At 42.0% G+C, this 16769-nt stretch overlaps 1 protein-coding gene across 7 annotated transcripts in view; it reads right to left on the reverse strand.

The window, feature by feature from the left end:
- Window positions 1-16550, reverse strand: part of GNB1 (G protein subunit beta 1) — a 36635-nt gene extending 20085 nt beyond the window's left edge. For 4 of the 7 annotated variants that reach the window (XM_039727815.1, XM_039727813.1, XM_039727810.1 and 1 more), the window contains exon 1: window positions 16336-16549. The gene's annotated coding sequence lies outside the window, so the exon portion shown is untranslated. Of the gene's footprint in view, window positions 1-15670; window positions 15775-16335 lie in introns of those variants that run through there. The other 3 variants (XM_039727817.1, XM_039727816.1, XM_039727811.1) reach the window with 2 other exon arrangements.
- Between the last annotated feature and the right edge of the window lie 219 nt (window positions 16551-16769).

Consider the following 16769-nt stretch of genomic DNA (forward strand, 5'->3'; position numbering starts at 1 on the left):
AAAGTCCAGGTTCAAGTCTACATATGAAGATGATTTCTGCAGAAGACACAGACTTTTTTCATGAGGCTAGGGAAAGCTGGGAAGAAAAGGAAGAAAAAGGACTTGGAAGACTATGGACAGCATTTTGAAATATTTTAACATCATAGGAAATCTGAATAACCCTCCAAAATGAAGCAACTTCCTAAGCAGATTAAACACACTGACTGTAGCCTCTCCAAAGCCATGAACCAGATAAACACCTTTTTCTCTTGACCCATGGATTCAATGAGAGACTTAAAACCCAAATATTCTGGATGTAATTCCAACCTTCTCAAGACTGCTTTACACACACATTGACTAGCTGCCAAGGCTAAATATCTGAATTGCTGCAAAGGCATTCTTGTGTTTAAACACACCAGCTATTCATGCACAGTGATGTGGGGCCAGGCATCACAGAAGACACTGAAGATCAGCCCCAAACCCTGGGGTGAGGTTTGCCAGGACTCCCAGTTGTCCCTGCTGGAAGAACTTGGAGAAGCTGGAGATGTGTTCAGTGGAGAATGCAATCAATGTATTTGAGTGGCTTTATCAACACAGTTTAACATGGATCTCAACCAACACCAGGAAAAACTGATTTTCAAAACCATTACACCACGTGAATCTTAAAGATGTCTTGCAGAACACAGGAACACATCCTCCTGCAAGAGTGGCACATCGGGTTGTTTTAGTCAAGGCACTCAAACAAAAATAACTGTACTGGAGGGGAAGATAAAACAAAAAAATTCCCCTCAAACTATCCAAAAACCTACTAACAAACCTCAGCATCACCATTAAGATAAAGCAGCAATTTCAAGTGCAGTTGCTCTGCTGCTCTGCACCCCTGAGCCAGCAGGGATGGCTGGATGGAGGCAGGCAGTTCCTAATTTAGGCTGCTCTTGTTCAGGTACCCAGCATCATCACCACTGTCATATATCACCTACGAGGCACAGATAATGGCTGGGAAACAGCAGCTGCAAGTTCGTTTATTAAAATAATTTCTTACAGTCTCCATAGCTGATTATTATCACAGAACAGTAGCTAGATGCCCAAGAGATTACAGCACCTTGCCAAAGCACTGCCAGCATCGTGAAATTCCAATGTGCCACCAGGCAACAGTAATTAAGTCTCAAATTTAAACTTTCAAGATTGTTCTGGATACATAAAACTCCCCAAAAAATCCCATCTTCAGTTTAATGACTGACTAAAAACATTAAGTGCTCTAGCAGACAACTGGAGGCTCAGAGGATGTTTCAGGATCTGCATGTGCCCCTCCAAGAGTTAGTTAATTCCAGCTCAGAATTTCCTTGGGGAGTGCAGAGCTGGAGTCCAGAAATCCAAGTCTTTGCTGTGTCCCCTCCTCCAAGGGCAGCTTTGAAGTACAACCGAGAGAAATATAAAATAATAATTCCAAATTCATAAATCTAAATGCGCTGGAGCAAAAGGATACAACTCCTCCTTTATTTGAAGCCTCCTTTCTGGGAACCATCTGCCACGTCTGTAATTTCCCAGCACACAAACTCTGAAAAGCAAGCAGTACCTTCCTACCAGGTTTGCCAAAGAGCTCACCCTGCTAGGGACAACAGGAGATTGTACAACTCCTGCACAAACTTCCTGAAAGCACTTGTGTCGTGCAAGGCCAGCACAGCTGAATGTTTCTGTGGGAGGTATTGGCTGCTTCTTGTGCTGAAGAATTGCCAAGTTGCCAGCTGAAGCAGTTGCTGTGCTCAGTAGACATTTTTCCATATATTAGTGGGAAGTACACACAAAACAAGCATCAGGTCGATCAGTGTTAATGCTCATCTTGCAGCAGCCACGTTTGGCTGGCTGGAGTGCTCACCAATTTCCATTTTCAATGTAGTGTGTGACTAAAATGATAATTACACAAGCTAAAAATAGCTGCAACTCAACAACCTGATTTCATCAGGGCTTCACTATTACCTATAGCTCAATATGGAGTGACAGGCTCCATTTCTAGAGTCACTGGTGCTGAGAGTTTCAGAGCTTTTGTGTTTTGTTTCAAGTAGAACTCCAGAAATGCTTTCCTCTTGAAGAAATTGTGCACTTTTTTTACTCAGCTCGATGGATCTAAGATCACATTAGGAATAAAAAAAAAAAAAAATTCCTTGCTGCACAGAACACAGGAAAATTGTTGGCTGAAGAATAAAGGTCAGTTCTAGGGTCCTGGCAAAGTTCTGGCCACATTCCTTCACCCTGTAACCTCATTCACACACAACATCACACACAACAGGAAAAACCAGGCAGAACAGACCCACATGGATCAGCCTCCAACCCACCAAACTGCCTTCAGTGAGGCACTGAGGCAATTCACAAGTGCCTCACTGCCTCAATTTGGCACTTCAGAATCCAAACCCCCACAAAAATAACAAAAAAGCCAGAACAAACCCATCCACCATAAATAGCTGCTGTTATTCAGAAAAAAAAAAAAGGGAGAAAAAAATTAAGTTTTTATTTCAGAAAATTAAGGGAAGAAACAAAATATTAACAAATCTGGAAACCTTGTAAGACCTTGCAAAACCCAAATTCAGCAAAGCCCTTTCACATTCAAAGTCTCAAATTGGAACCACTCTCTCAGAGGAAAAGTGCATTTTTGTCTCCTCCAAAACTGCTACAGAATATGAATAATTCACCATAAAAGTTAAACTTCAGTGCTCAAATCCCCCAATATGCCAGAGGTTGTTACCACACAGCAACACAACACAACACCTACTGAAAGGCACCAAAATGCCAATCATGCATAATCCACCAGCTCCTGCTTGCACGCCTCGATTTTCCAAGGACTCCTCCCTCCCCCTGGCTAACAAGCACTTGAAAATCAACCTTTTGGATAGTTTACCACTTTCTCAAAATAGCAGCCAGCCAAGCAGACAACAATGCTAAGATGATGGCAGGACACATGACTGCAGTGAACAGCTCTGATGTGAAGTGCTCTGTGTGTCCTCCTGCCACCACTGCTGCACAAACTCCAGCTGGCCTCATGGCAGACACAATCCCACGTTGCCAAAATTCACATTTCCTGATGCTAATCCCATGACCTACATTTAAAAAAAGAATCGTACTGATGTAATATTTAAGCATAAAAATCTGGACTCTAACAGGTCACTTCATTAATCCTTTCTAAATGCATCTGGAAGCCATGTGCATTATAAAAAAAAATAATTTAATATTCTAGGTACAGCAGAGAATTTCTGTAAAAAACTAAAAGAACTGATATTACAAGTTTAACAAATGCCTAAAGCCAAATGCTTAAAATAACACTTTTTAAAAAGAAGGGTCTTAAGAGATCTTTGAAGTAGTTCATGACTATTAATAACTCTTGGTACTTCAGTGACCCAAGCCCAAACATTTCCTAACTACATCTTTTCTGTCTTCCTCTCAAAGAAATTCCCATTTAAGAGCATTTTTACACTTCCTGATAAGAAACAGGCACTGACAGTTAGTTTATTTTAAGAACAAAAATTGCTGGTATTTAGTGTAAGTTCTCAACAAAGTTGTATTTATTAAATCACAATAAGCCAATATTCTAGATTTTATTCTAATTTATCCCTATGCAGTTAGTCCTTCTGAAGAGCAACACATTTATAGATAACCTCATCAATTTTATCTGACTAGTCAGTGGTGGCTTTACAGTTTCTTTCCTGATTTTACCATTTAAAAAGAATGTAAAAACCCCAAAACCAGAGTAAAAACTTAGAATCTGCTTATGCATCAATTTCTAGCTACATTTATCAAAAATGTCACTGAAAATTGTCACTTCCTAAAGTATCCCCTTCACCAAACCCAAGCAATTTTGCTGTCACACACTACAAGACATCTCCCTTCAGACTGACAAACAAAACACACGCAGCACTGAGGGAGAATATTTTACTATTAATTAACCAACAGAGAAATGACTAAGCATTTATTACTAGATGCTTCTATCTGCAGAGCCTTACAGTAACTGAACAGTTTCTTACTTCAACTGTCATTTTTCACTGCTTCCTTCAACTCTTTCAGCATGAAGCTCCACTTTTTACTGCTATTCTCCTTTCATTTGCAAAGCCACCAGAATGTGTGTTTGCCTAAGCAGGGCAGAGCACACACACCACAGCAATATTGCAGTCCTGCTTTAATAATTAATAACTGAAGCAAGGCTGCAATATTCCTGGGATATTACCAAGCAATGCCACGCTAGCAGGGTATTATCTTTTGATATAATGTGTGATCTCTCATGTCTGTCAGCTGAATCTATAGGTTTGGGGAGGTCACAATCCAAGCTATACAAAGAACATTTTCTCCTAGAAGCCAGAAATGGAAGCACACAGCTGGAGGAGAAGTTCTCAGTGTCCCAGGGTGACAGAACCATTACACAGCAAATGAAAACAATTTACATGCCTGAATTCATATACTTGTTTCTTTTTAATGGAAGTCAACATTAAAACCATGTTTATTCAGGTATCAAACCAAGTTTTTAATCCACACTTTAAGAACATGCTTATAGTAAATTGCAATCCTATTAAGAAATGTAATTCTTGAGAATTCCCATTAAGTATCCAAATATTGTCTTTCAAAAGTCACTTCTGGGTAAGGCAATTTTCAAGTAGTCTTCAGTTCATTTTCTGTGATTTAGAAATGCTCAGAAGCCCTCACAGACTGATGGATTTCTCTAGCAGGATGATGTTCTGCTCAAGCTCTCCCCAAATATTTCCCAGTAGGTGCTGAGGAGAGCCCAGCGTGTGTCTGGATCACAGTGCACTGAATTCCCAGGCAAAGAAATGAATGGGGAGATGCAAAACCTGGCAGAGGCACCTCCTGTTACCAAAATCCTGAAGATTACAATGAAATCCATCAAGTGGATCAGCTGCCCTGTCAGGGATTAAAGTGTAAGGGAACAAGTGGGTTCCAAAAGCCTGGATGGGATTTCTCTCAGCTCTGCTTGCCAACACATCTGTCTTGGAATGATCTTCACCTTGTTAAAAATCGTGTGCTGGTTCAGATATTGCCACCACAGTGACATCAGCAGGTACATTAAGATCTTCACTACAATATTTATTACATTAGAGAAGGAAATGGGTTATGTGATCACTTATTTACAACACAAAAAAAACCCCAGAAACAAATACTGTGGAATAGAAATGAGAAACGCTAACACAAAAAATAAATCAGTAAGACTCTATGCCTGTAAAAGCACAGGAAATCAGCAGAAATCCCCATTACTGTATTTTGTATTTCCATACATTTTTGTTCTGCTATTGTATCAACAGGAGCTGAATCATCCATTTTGTTCTACATATGCCAGCTAATAAAGAGTCAACTGAGAATCAACTGCTTCCTGTCTACACCCTTTTAAAAAATACAACCAACTTGCAGAAAGCTACACTTAGCTACCCTCCTTTTTACATCCTTAAAAGTAAATCCATTAAAAAACAAGGATGGAGAGCCAATCAAACTGACATATCTCTACTCCTGATCTAAGGGAGACATTTACAGATCTAAAGGGATCTTTGATGGCCAACTTTGCTTCTGAAAAGCATTTCCCTGCTCTGAGCACCAGGCAAGGCTGAGCAGCCCACATGCTGCCATGTCCCACTGCACCAAGGCCCTCAGAACACTAATGAGAAACACTAATGAGAAACACATTGTGTTTCCAGGAGCAGCAAGCCAGTCCATCTCCTACCAAACCTCAATTGTGCTTCTCCACACGGATCAAGAGCTGCACCCTAAATGCCTTTTGCTGTCAGCATCAAATCCTGAGAGAGCACTTCAGAAACCAGGGCTGCTTCTTCCTGCTCTGCCTTAGAACCTCTCAGAGAAAGCAAGCAAGCTTTCACTGTATTAAGCTTTTATGAAGTAAAAATAAGAAGAAGAAAAATCCAAAAGTAAGCCCATCTTGGAGGCAGGCTGGACGTGAGTTGATAACCACCTTCTCACCACAGCTGCTGTCACATCTGCCCCAACAAAAATAGGGGAGTTAAGACATTGGAACAAACCATCTGCTCCTTTGTGCCTCTGCTACACAGACTGTACAAAGCCTCAGAGATCAGCTAAAAGCAAAATATTCATTCTTTACAACCATGTAAAAGATCTTTATCCAAGCCCCAGCTAAAAAACAGAATACATTCAATTCACTGAAATAAGAATTTAGTGTTCAAACAGCACAGTGATCTTCAGTAAGAGATGAACAGAGCACTGTTAGAATAGGTTTAGCTATACCATGAAAACCAGCTGCTTTCCAGCACCAGTCTGAAGATAAGAAGCATTTCAGTGGACCTTAAAAATCAACAAAATATATTATATGCATATAGCAGAAAAAAGATATTCAGCAGATTAAAATATTACATTTCTCAAATTTTTTTTCCCCAAAACAGACTGAGCAATACTTTATTCTCTAGCCCCAAAATCATCATGCCCCATCTTTAATCAATGTGCAAGCAGCTCCATTAGAGAGCAATGATTTATGCCCTGAGCAGCTCATTGATTTCTCCCAATTGCTGTATTTTGATACGTACTGTTTGTACAAAATAAGGCACACAAGAACAAGAAAAGCAAGGCTGAGCCTGAAAAGCCAAGTAACACAGGAGACCTTGAATCCATTAGACTGAGAAGTGGAGTTTGGGAACACACAAGGCAACAATGCTCAGTGCTGATAGGAGAGCACAGCCCAGGGCCAGTATCACAGCAGAAAGCACAAAGGTACAGCAGGAAATACTGGCTTTCACCCTTGGACATTCCTCTTCCAAGGGATCTGCATTAACTCTCTGAAAACTTCTGCTGTTAATCTTTAAGTACCAGTTGCATTCCTGGAGACACTATCTATCTTGTTAGGTGATCAAAATATAGAGGAAAACATGAGAAATAGAAAAAAAAAAAATTAAATAACACCAGGGAATTAACTGAGAAAAACAAAACTGAAAACACCAGAACACAATCCCACCTATTCCATGGAAAAAAAATACCTTCAAAGTGGTGCCAAACCAGCAGCCAGGTAGGCTGGTTGAGCCCTGGAGCTGCCGAGGTCCTGCCTGACCCTGGAGCCTCAGCCCAGCCCCTCTGGATGGGCACTGGCTGCTTGTCTGGAGCTGCTGAGTGCTCCCATCTGAAACTGCTGTGCCCTGAGCAGGATCTGCACAAGCTCCCCACCCCAGAGCAGAGATCCACTCAGGATAAACCATGTTCTGCACAAGCTCCCCACCCCAGAGCAGAGATCCACTCAGCAGGATAAACCATGTTCTGCACAAGCTCCCCACCCCAGAGCAGAGATCCACTCAGGATAAACCATGTTCTGCACAAGCTCCCCACCCCAGAGCAGAGATCCACTCAGGATAAACCATGTTCTGCACAAGCTCCCCACCCCAGAGCAGAGATCCACTCAGCAGGATAAACCACAGCACTTCCTGAAATGCTGAACTTCAGTACTTCCTGAAACTTCATCTGCTGCCCATGGTTAGAAGAAGAAAGGAAGAATTTAAGTCAAACCAACCAATTTGACCTCACCGTCCAAAATGTCTAAGATATTTGAGTTTCCACATACAAAAATCCACTTCCATAACACCTCAGGCACCTTCTGAAGACCCCGCTACTTTGTCAAGATTTAAATTCATTAATAAATGTTTCCTGTTCAGTCCTGTTTTCCGTGAGTACTACCCAGCATTTTCAGCAAGGAACTTGCACAGTGAGTCTTCAGGCAGTGGCCAGATAAAATCTGACAGCTGCAGTGAAATGCAGGACTTGGTAACCTGCAGCACAATTAAACTGCCACGAGCATCAAGCAGCCAGCTCCTGATCTTTGTACAGACACCACCTTTGTTACACAGCCAGCAGCCTATCTCCAGAGCCCTGCACTTCACAGGGAACGTGCAACAGGAATATCAAACATATGTTCCAACAAAGACAGCTCCTCCATTAGTACAGGATCAGCTCCTTTCAAGCACCAAAGATTTCAGCAGACTATCACATCTACTTTCTTCTTCTAGACAAAAAGAGAAAATTACCACACCAACCTCCCAACACGTTTGTTAGGCTATGTGAGAAACAACAAAACCCCCCAGAGTTTTGGGAAGCAAAATGATAAAATGCAAGAGGACCATGAACAGATTTCTTCTCAGCATCTTGAGGCAGGCGTAGGCCTGCTCTGTTGTGTCATTTACTGGAAACAAAATGTAGTAAGTTTTGTATTATGCAGTTTTAACCATTTTTTTAGATTTTAGATATTGAAACCCAAGTTTACTTTTGAGATTCAAGCATTGCTATGTTCAACACATACCTCAAATCACTTGGTGTTAACCAACACGTATCAGCTCCAATATCATTTAAATAAAGTTAAACACGACAGAGCTTCACACATATGACTAAACCAGACTTTCTGCACTGGGTTTCACCATGAAGATCCTACTAGAAAATATCAGTATTGCACATATTTCAAACTAAGAAGTTCAGGGACTTGTGCTCGGTGCTGTTGACAGAGTGAACATTTCAGCCTGACCTTACAAATTTTACTACTGAAGATAACCAAGCACTGACTTTTAATATCTATGCATCAACAAAAAAGGCACATTTCTACCATCTTCTGTATGGTCTTAACCTTGGAGCTTTGAGCCACCTCCTATCCCTCATTTGTTTTGGTAAATCTCTCAAATACCTACAAAACTCATTAATAAATACAAAGTGTTTTGTGTGATTGAAGAGATTTAATTTCTCCAGTTGCAGAAGAAAGCCACGTTTCCCACAGACTACAGAAGGGCAGCAACACCCCAAGCTTGCAAGGCACATCTGGACAGGACATGTGATCTCCAACAACATCTGGAAGCTCAACATCCTGCCCAGCCACCCTCAGGAAAAGCAATCTGGGAAAACATTCCATGTTAGCACAGATGTGCCAGTGAGAAAGTCCTCGCAGTAAGGAAAACCCCATTAATACTGGGCTTGTGTATCTCTGTAGCCATGCAAGTCCAACTCCAATTCTGAGGCCCACAATTAAAGATTTTTCTGTCAGATCAGTGTTGGAAATTTTAATGTTTCACAAAAATAAAACAAAACCCACTCAGCTTGTCAAATAACTTCATGGTTTTGCGAGTAATTTTAGATAACCTCTATTTATTGACAGATTTTAGTAAATCCTGAAATGGCAGGATAAACACAACCAACAGTTGGGCTGAATACAAAGTGTTTTGTGTGATTGAAGAGATTTAATTTCTCCACTTGCAGAAGAAAGCCACGTTTCCCACAGACTACAGAAGGGCAGCAACACCCCAAGCTTGCAAGGCACATCTGGACAGGACATGTGATCTCCAACAACATCTGGAAGCTCAACATCCTGCCCAGCCACCCTCAGGAAAAGCAATCTGGGAAAACATCCCATGTTAGCACAGATGTGCCAGTGAGAAAGTCCTCGCAGTAAGGAAAACCCCATTAATACTGGGCTTGTGTATCTCTGTAGCCATGCAAGTCCAACTCCAATTCTGAGGCCCACAATTAAAGATTTTTCTGTCAGATCAGTGTTGGAAATTTTAATGTTTCACAAAAATAAAACAAAACCCACTCAGCTTGTCAAATAACTTCATGGTTTTGCGAGTAATTTTAGATAACCTCTATTTATTGACAGATTTTAGTAAATCCTGAAATGGCAGGATAAACACAAAGCACACGTGCCTGAGAAGACTTTTAAGATGGTTCCTTGCACCCAACCCAAGCCAGGCAAAAAAGCCAGAAATGCAGTCAGGAAAGTGAGAATGAACAGCTCACCTGGAACAGTTCAGCAGAAACTCTTTTTCTTTAAGAAAGAAAATAACTGGCATCGGCTGTAATGGAGGTTACTGTAACAAAGACAAGCATCCTTTCCTGTCAGGGAAGGCCAACACCCACTGCTGCCTGTCTCAAAGTCACACTGAAAGCCTTGAAATTTCTCCTTTATTCCCTCATCCCCAAACCAGCTGGATTTTGTCATGAGGATGAGCCAAATCAGCACTGATATCTGAACTGATAAAATATTCCCTAAACCTACTTTCATACACAGCATGCAGGAGTTTGGATACTCTGAGTTTCCAGAGAGAAGTATTTTGGTTTTAGGTTTTTTTTAATCCCTTTGCTGGGGGAAAAAAAAGAACAAGCTTAAAATAGTGACAAAAATCTATACATAGCTTTGAATATAAGACCATGTTACATAAAGCTACAAAAAATTATCTAATCTATCTAATTACAGATAATTAATATTTTCTTTTTTTGGGGAGTGCTGGCAGGCATTACTGCAGTTTTCAAGAAGACATCAAAAATATTCTCATCTAAAAAAAATTATAAACATAACTGGCATGAAATTGTAGGCAAACCTTCTTCAGATCAAGGTAGGAACACACAAAAATATTTAAGTTTACACAATTCAATTAATCCTTATAACATCTAGAATGTATTTCCCTTCTAAACAGAGGACCTTTAGAAATTGCAGTGATTTGACAAGCTGATATTCTACCTCCTCAAATTAATATACTCATTTTTAATGAAGCAGTTTCAGGCAAACTGCTTACAGAAATGAATTACATTTCCCATTAAAATGGCAACTAGGTTTTTAATCAGCCTCTTTGCCTTCACTGTGTTATATGCTACTAATTTTTCCCTCATCAAGTTCTAAATGTGATCTATGGAAACACCTCTAAGATTCACCCCCTCTTCACCCCTTCAATGACAGAGCTACCTTGTCTCCTTTAAGCTCCCTCAGATCACCTTCCTCAGCTCCTCAGCCTCATTTTCACTTATCCAGTATGAGGATTCCAAAGCAGACACAGCACAGGAAGATCAAATTTTAACCCTTCAGTTCCATCAAATGCAGAAATAATTGTAGGTCTTCATGATAAAATTACCTTGTTTTCAACAATTCTTCATTACCACAGAAAATCTGATAAAGAGAATATATTCATAAATCCAGGTTTTCAAAATGTCTGCAACACCTTCCAAAGGATTCCAATTTTAAACCTGCTGGAGTTACTTTATTGGATTTTAACAACCTTAAATCCAGCCATATCTCACCATTTGCTTTTTCACTGCTGTCTGGAGCCCTTGTTGCTGTGCCCACCCCCAAACACCAACAACCAGGTCAATGTGGGACATCTGGATGCATCCCTATTTTCTGCCACTAAAAATCCAGCACAGAATTTACAAGTTATTATTTCCATGGCTCCTTACAAATTACACTTCCATAACATCCCCCAAAAAAGTATTTTTTTGGCTAACACATAAAAAAAAATTTCCCATGTAGGCATCTAATTCCAGCACCCCCAGTAAAACTGAGAGTAAGATATAGATAGCAAGAGACACCACATCTTGGCTGCTTCCAGATGGCACCATGAATATTGTCAGTACTCCCTGGCTGGGTTCAAGACAGAAAATTCCTGTATTTCTAAGAATACACCGGGCAAGGGAAACATCACCCCCTGAAACCAGTACACTCAAACCCTCCAGACAGCCAGAAATATCCCATTATATTTCATGAGACTAACAAATGCTAACATATTCCACATCTCTCCAATGAAGGCAGTGGACAAGTATTAATACATTCATGCATTAATTCATTTGTAGTTAATACAAATGAGTACTCTTACGAGACATTAATTGCAAAGAAATCATTTTAGAAGGTCAGCTGTTAAAAGAAGAGGCCAAGAAGATCTGATTTTTATCTTCACAAAATTATTTTTAAGTGTGTATTTCTATTCCAAGGCTAACCATCTCCTTTCTCTCGACTCAGAAATGCTCTGCTATTTAAAAAAAAATGCAGTATTCTGCCTAAAAATCTGTCCATATTTTTGTACTAGGAAGCTTTCCACAGTAATTCACGTTGATTATTTTGGCATCTCAAGTAAAGGTACTGCTCATAGCCAGCTCAAAGCTTTTAAAAACCTCTTAATGTTCTGCTCAACTACCAGTTGGCTCAAGTATCTATGGATTCTGCATATATTTCTGTTTGGTGAAAAACAAATCCACACTCACAAAATCCCCAGCACACTGGACACCCTGGGAAGAAATAATAAATTGAGACACTATGTTAAATAGAAACATAGGGGCTTGGGGGTATTTTTGTTTTTTATCATGACCTTGGCTAATGCTAGTTCCAACTTTATCAGTGGGGAGAAAAAAAAACATTTTGAATGGAGCATGTATTCTTTTCATTTTCAGTCTGCACTTGAAGCAACCAAGAGACTCCCTTCAAAAAATGTCCACTTTATCTTCAGTCACATGCTTAAGAAACATTTCATTAATGCAAGCAAGCTGCTTTCAAGGTTATCTTTTTTTTTTTTTTTTGCCACATAACCAGTAATATTTTGTATAAAAAAAGACCCCATGTAAAATTCTGCCATGACCACAGGCATTAGAGACTCCAAGGACAACTCACCTACGGGTAATTCAACAACTGGAATGCTCAATTTCCCATCTCAACTTGCTCATCACAAAGCAGCGCTAAATGCAATTGCTGAGACAATACGGTGTGCCATATGGCTCAAAGTGGATATGAAAATTGAGAATATCAATTACCAATCCACTAATGCTGAGAGCCAAAATCCATGGACAGTAAGAATTTAATCCAATTCAGTGCCTAGAACACGAGCTGAGCCCGGCGTGGAGGAGACAAATCTACTGCTGGTTTCACAGAGCTCAAACAACTCCCATTTTTTATTGCAGTAACTACAAAACCAGCTGAACCAAACACTTGCTTAACATCCCCAACCACAGCTCCAGGCCTGGTAGGAATCTACAAAAACAACAAAAGTTTCAGATGAATTGGCATCTGGTTTCACAGGGATTGAGAAATCATAACTAAGTTACTATTTAAGAAGAAGCAGTTTAGTTGTTTTCCACATGACCAAATCGAAGCTCCAGGAAGTTACACAGTGCAGCCAACATCTTGCTTCACTTCAGGAAAAGGCATCCTACAAACACAAAATCTATTCCTACTATAATTAAAGGGCCTTGGAATTGCATTAGTTGAAGGGTTTTCTTATTCTAAGTAAAGTCGTTTAATGGTTCAAGCTTTAAAATTTTTAATAGCTGTGGAAGGTTTTTTCTGGGATGATATTAAGAATAATGCTACATAAAATTCTATCCACTCCCTGATTACACAGAACTTCATTGATTACTTACACAAGAATCCTCATTAAGTCCAAATACAGCATCTCCACATTTCCATGAGACATGGAGGTGATTTAAAAAAACTGTTCTGCTACGATTTCCTGTGGAATTTTAATTTACCATGTTGCCAAAGATTTCATGCTAGGATGCCTGCTACGTACTGACTTAGCATATGCAAGGACTCAACAAGGATAAATGTAATTTATCTCACCCAAAACAGAATCTCACTTCACTCTGTTCCTTTCTGATCCTGTACTAAAGGGCCAAAGTAGTAGAAACAAAAAAATTGCACAAGTAATTTAAGGTTTAGCAGGATATTAACATCAGTGGAACTAAACAGTTTATTGGACAGTATTCTTAATTTTTAAAAAATGTTCTCAGAGGAATAAAATGCACTCAGCTAATTTCAGCTTTTTTTTTTTAAATTAAGAATAACACCAGCACTGCAAGCCTCAACTGAAAATCAGCTCTGCTGCTCCCAGCTTCCTTCTGCATGAGCTACAGCTGGGTTACTACAATAAACTAACAAACAACTGATTATACATTAAGTAATAGATAAACAGTAGTAAAATGTTTGATAATATCAAAGGTTTGGAGGTCACTTGAATACAGGAGACATAACAAGCATTTCTTATTTTTCTTGCTGGGAAGTGTATTGTTTTAAGCCTGAGTCCAGTATATCAAATATTAACCAAGCTATTTTATTTAGGCTACCAAAGTTAAGGTGTTTGGCACTGTAGTGAAATATCACAGGAGCTACAAATCAAAAGTCCATTTTTCTCAAAAGATACTAAAAAACCACACGTAAAAAGCTTTAGAAATTTGCAGTGTTGTTTTGAAACAAGACTACTCAGAGCTGTTTTAAGACCCCCCCCCAGCCTTTCTTATTCTCACCCATTAAATGAACAGTTATCCAGAGGATGGCAGCAATTCTGGGTCAGCAGCAGCCTCAAACCCTCCACAAACTGGGAGTGTTCTGAAGCAGACAGCAGACTTGTGTCACACAAAGACACCTGTCTGCACAGGCTCTGATCTGAGCTCACCTGGCCAGCAGAACCCACGGCCCAGCAGCCTTTGTGTACTGCTCTACGATTAAAAACTGCTTTTTAGCAACAGGCTTAATAAAAGCCAGGGACATTTTGGTGGTGTTAAGCAGGCACTGCAAGGTAAAAACGAAAATTGTGTCACCCCTTTATTCAGTTAAGAGCCTATGTGAAAATTTCAATAAAACTATTTACTCCTCCCACCTAGTTCCTATCTGGAGAAGCTCACAAAAATTAAGGAAAAAAAAAAAAACCCACAGATTTCTCACAGCAATCTTCCAAACGCTCCTCCTACCCCCACCCCAGAAAAGAAGAAAGCAAAGAGAATGAGAAAGTAAATCTAAAACACAATTACGAAATAAGATCTAGTTTGGCAAAGCTGGGGTGAGGAGGAGTTGAAAAATGAGAGCTGCCTTGCTGCAAACGCCATCTTGTTGCAGCTACTGGGCCCAGGCACAGAGAGATCCATTCATTCACAGCAGAAAGAAAATCAAACAGACACCCTGGCTAATCTGCAGCCACCAAAACAACCACACCATTATCACCCCTTCTCCTTCTCCTCTGCTCAAGCACAAGGGAGAGGAATAAACTCTGATCTAGCACGTTTAGGGACGGATTTAGGTATTAACATATTATCTTCGTATTTCACATACACATCGGCAGCATTTTCTCTTGATTCACATCCTCGTGTCCAGATCGGCTTAAAATATGGGATAAATGTCTCACGATTAGGTGCAGATATCCCACAGCAGCAAAACGTTTAATTTTTCAGTCTTAAATCGCCTCCCCAAGTTGAGCCAACTATTCTCAAAAGCTGTTTCAATAATCACTTAAGCCTCACATTTACAGTGCTTTCCTATTTCCTCCTGTGGAGACAATACATAATAACGTGGCAGTCGGCACATCCTAGAAAGGATGCCTGGTTTAAAACGAGTCCCAGCCATGACTTTGTTAGAGAATAATGAAATATCACATTCGTTAAAATTTCAGTTCATCTTCAGGAATGATAAATTGACATCTTACAACAACCTCTACATCATCCTGATTTTCTTCTGGACAAGGTTTTTTTGTTAATAAAACGCCTCATCTCTTTCATATTTACATGCAAAGGCTTTACACATCTTCGTTCCCTACAAAGCTGTAGGATTAAAAACCCTACACGTTCAATATCCTTTGCATGGATTAAATAAAAAATAAAAATGCTGAAGTCCTTTCGATAAAAAGCTCGGAATTGAAGCAATATTTTAAACAGCATTTCCAAGGAGAAAACTCCATCTTTCTATTGTAGCAAACACCCTCCATGATCTTCGTTATCGCTGCTACGGGCACACAAAAATATGCAGCACCGTAATACATGGGGGAACAAATATGCGGTTTGAATCCATCCTCGGTTCCGGTTCTAACGAGAACAAAACCTTCCCTACCCCTCCCTCGCCCAGCACACCCAGCATGAGCCCCATCTGCGAGCCCTCGGCTGGCCGGGGTGCTGCAAGCAGCCTTACCCTGTTTGTCTCACCCCCGGCTCCTCTTAATCAGTTTTCCACCATTACAGCAGCCACACCATTGCCTTTTTTTTTTTTTTTTTCCTTTCCCTTGGATCTTTCTGCAAATATTCCCTCTGCCGGCTGGATCGCTCCGGAACTCGCCTTTTGCGGCTCAAGACAAGACCCCAAAACCGTCTAGCAGAGACCCCTACAGCGTAATTATAATTAAAAATGGAACCCCGCAAGATCCGAGGTCTCCTCCCTTTTCGCCTGGAAGCCTTCGAGAGGGAATCAGTCCCACCCCCACCTTTTTTTCCCCTCCTCCTCCAGCTACAAACACACTTCTTTTTTAGGGGAGGCTGGAGCCCCGAGGAGGTGGGAAGCGCGGGGGAGGGGGGCTATTTCCAACCCCGCCATACCGGGGGTCGCCGAGCACGGGGGCGACGAGGAGGCGGCGGCCCGGGGGGCCCCCGGTGCGGCGGCGGAAGGGGAGGACGAGGCAGGAAAGGAGAGAGGGGAAAGGAGAAGTGCGGCAGGAGGAGGAAGCGCGGGGGAGGGGAAGGAGCGGGGCTGAGGGGGAGCCGAGGGAAGATGGCCCCGGGGTGGGGCCGGCCGGGGCTCGGCGGGCGGGAAACGCGCTCTGAGGGACCCCCGCCCCTCCCCGCACCCCCCCACACGGTTACCTGCCCTCCCGGCCGCTGCTCATGAACCGGGCCGGTCCGTCCGCCGCCCGCGGTCCTGCCCGCGTCCCGCCGGCCTGGGGAGGGAAGGGGGGCGGAGGAGGAGGAGGAGGCGGCGGAGGAGGAGCGGGGGAGCCGCCCGCGATGCGCCCGGCGGGTCCCGGGGAAGGCGGCAGAGCCGAGCGGGAAGGAGGGATCCGCGGGGGAGACGGGGGGGGGGGGGGGGGGCGGGGGGGGAGGGGGGGGGGGGGGGTGTCGCTGGGGCTCGACTCCTCCTCAGCCCGCTCAGCTCCCCGCAGCCATCGGGCAGCGGCAGCCTGGGCGCGGCGAACCTCCCTCCTTCCCCTCCTCCCTCCGCCCCGCCCGTGCTGCCCGCCCGGGAAACCCCGGCTCGGCTCCCACCCCGCCCCGGCCCGCCGCCCCGCGCGGCCCCGCCG

This window comes from Passer montanus, unplaced genomic scaffold (genome assembly GCF_014805655.1).
Source record: "Passer montanus isolate IOZ18808 unplaced genomic scaffold, ASM1480565v1 scaffold62, whole genome shotgun sequence".
Classification (NCBI taxonomy): Eukaryota; Metazoa; Chordata; class Aves; order Passeriformes; family Passeridae; genus Passer; species Passer montanus.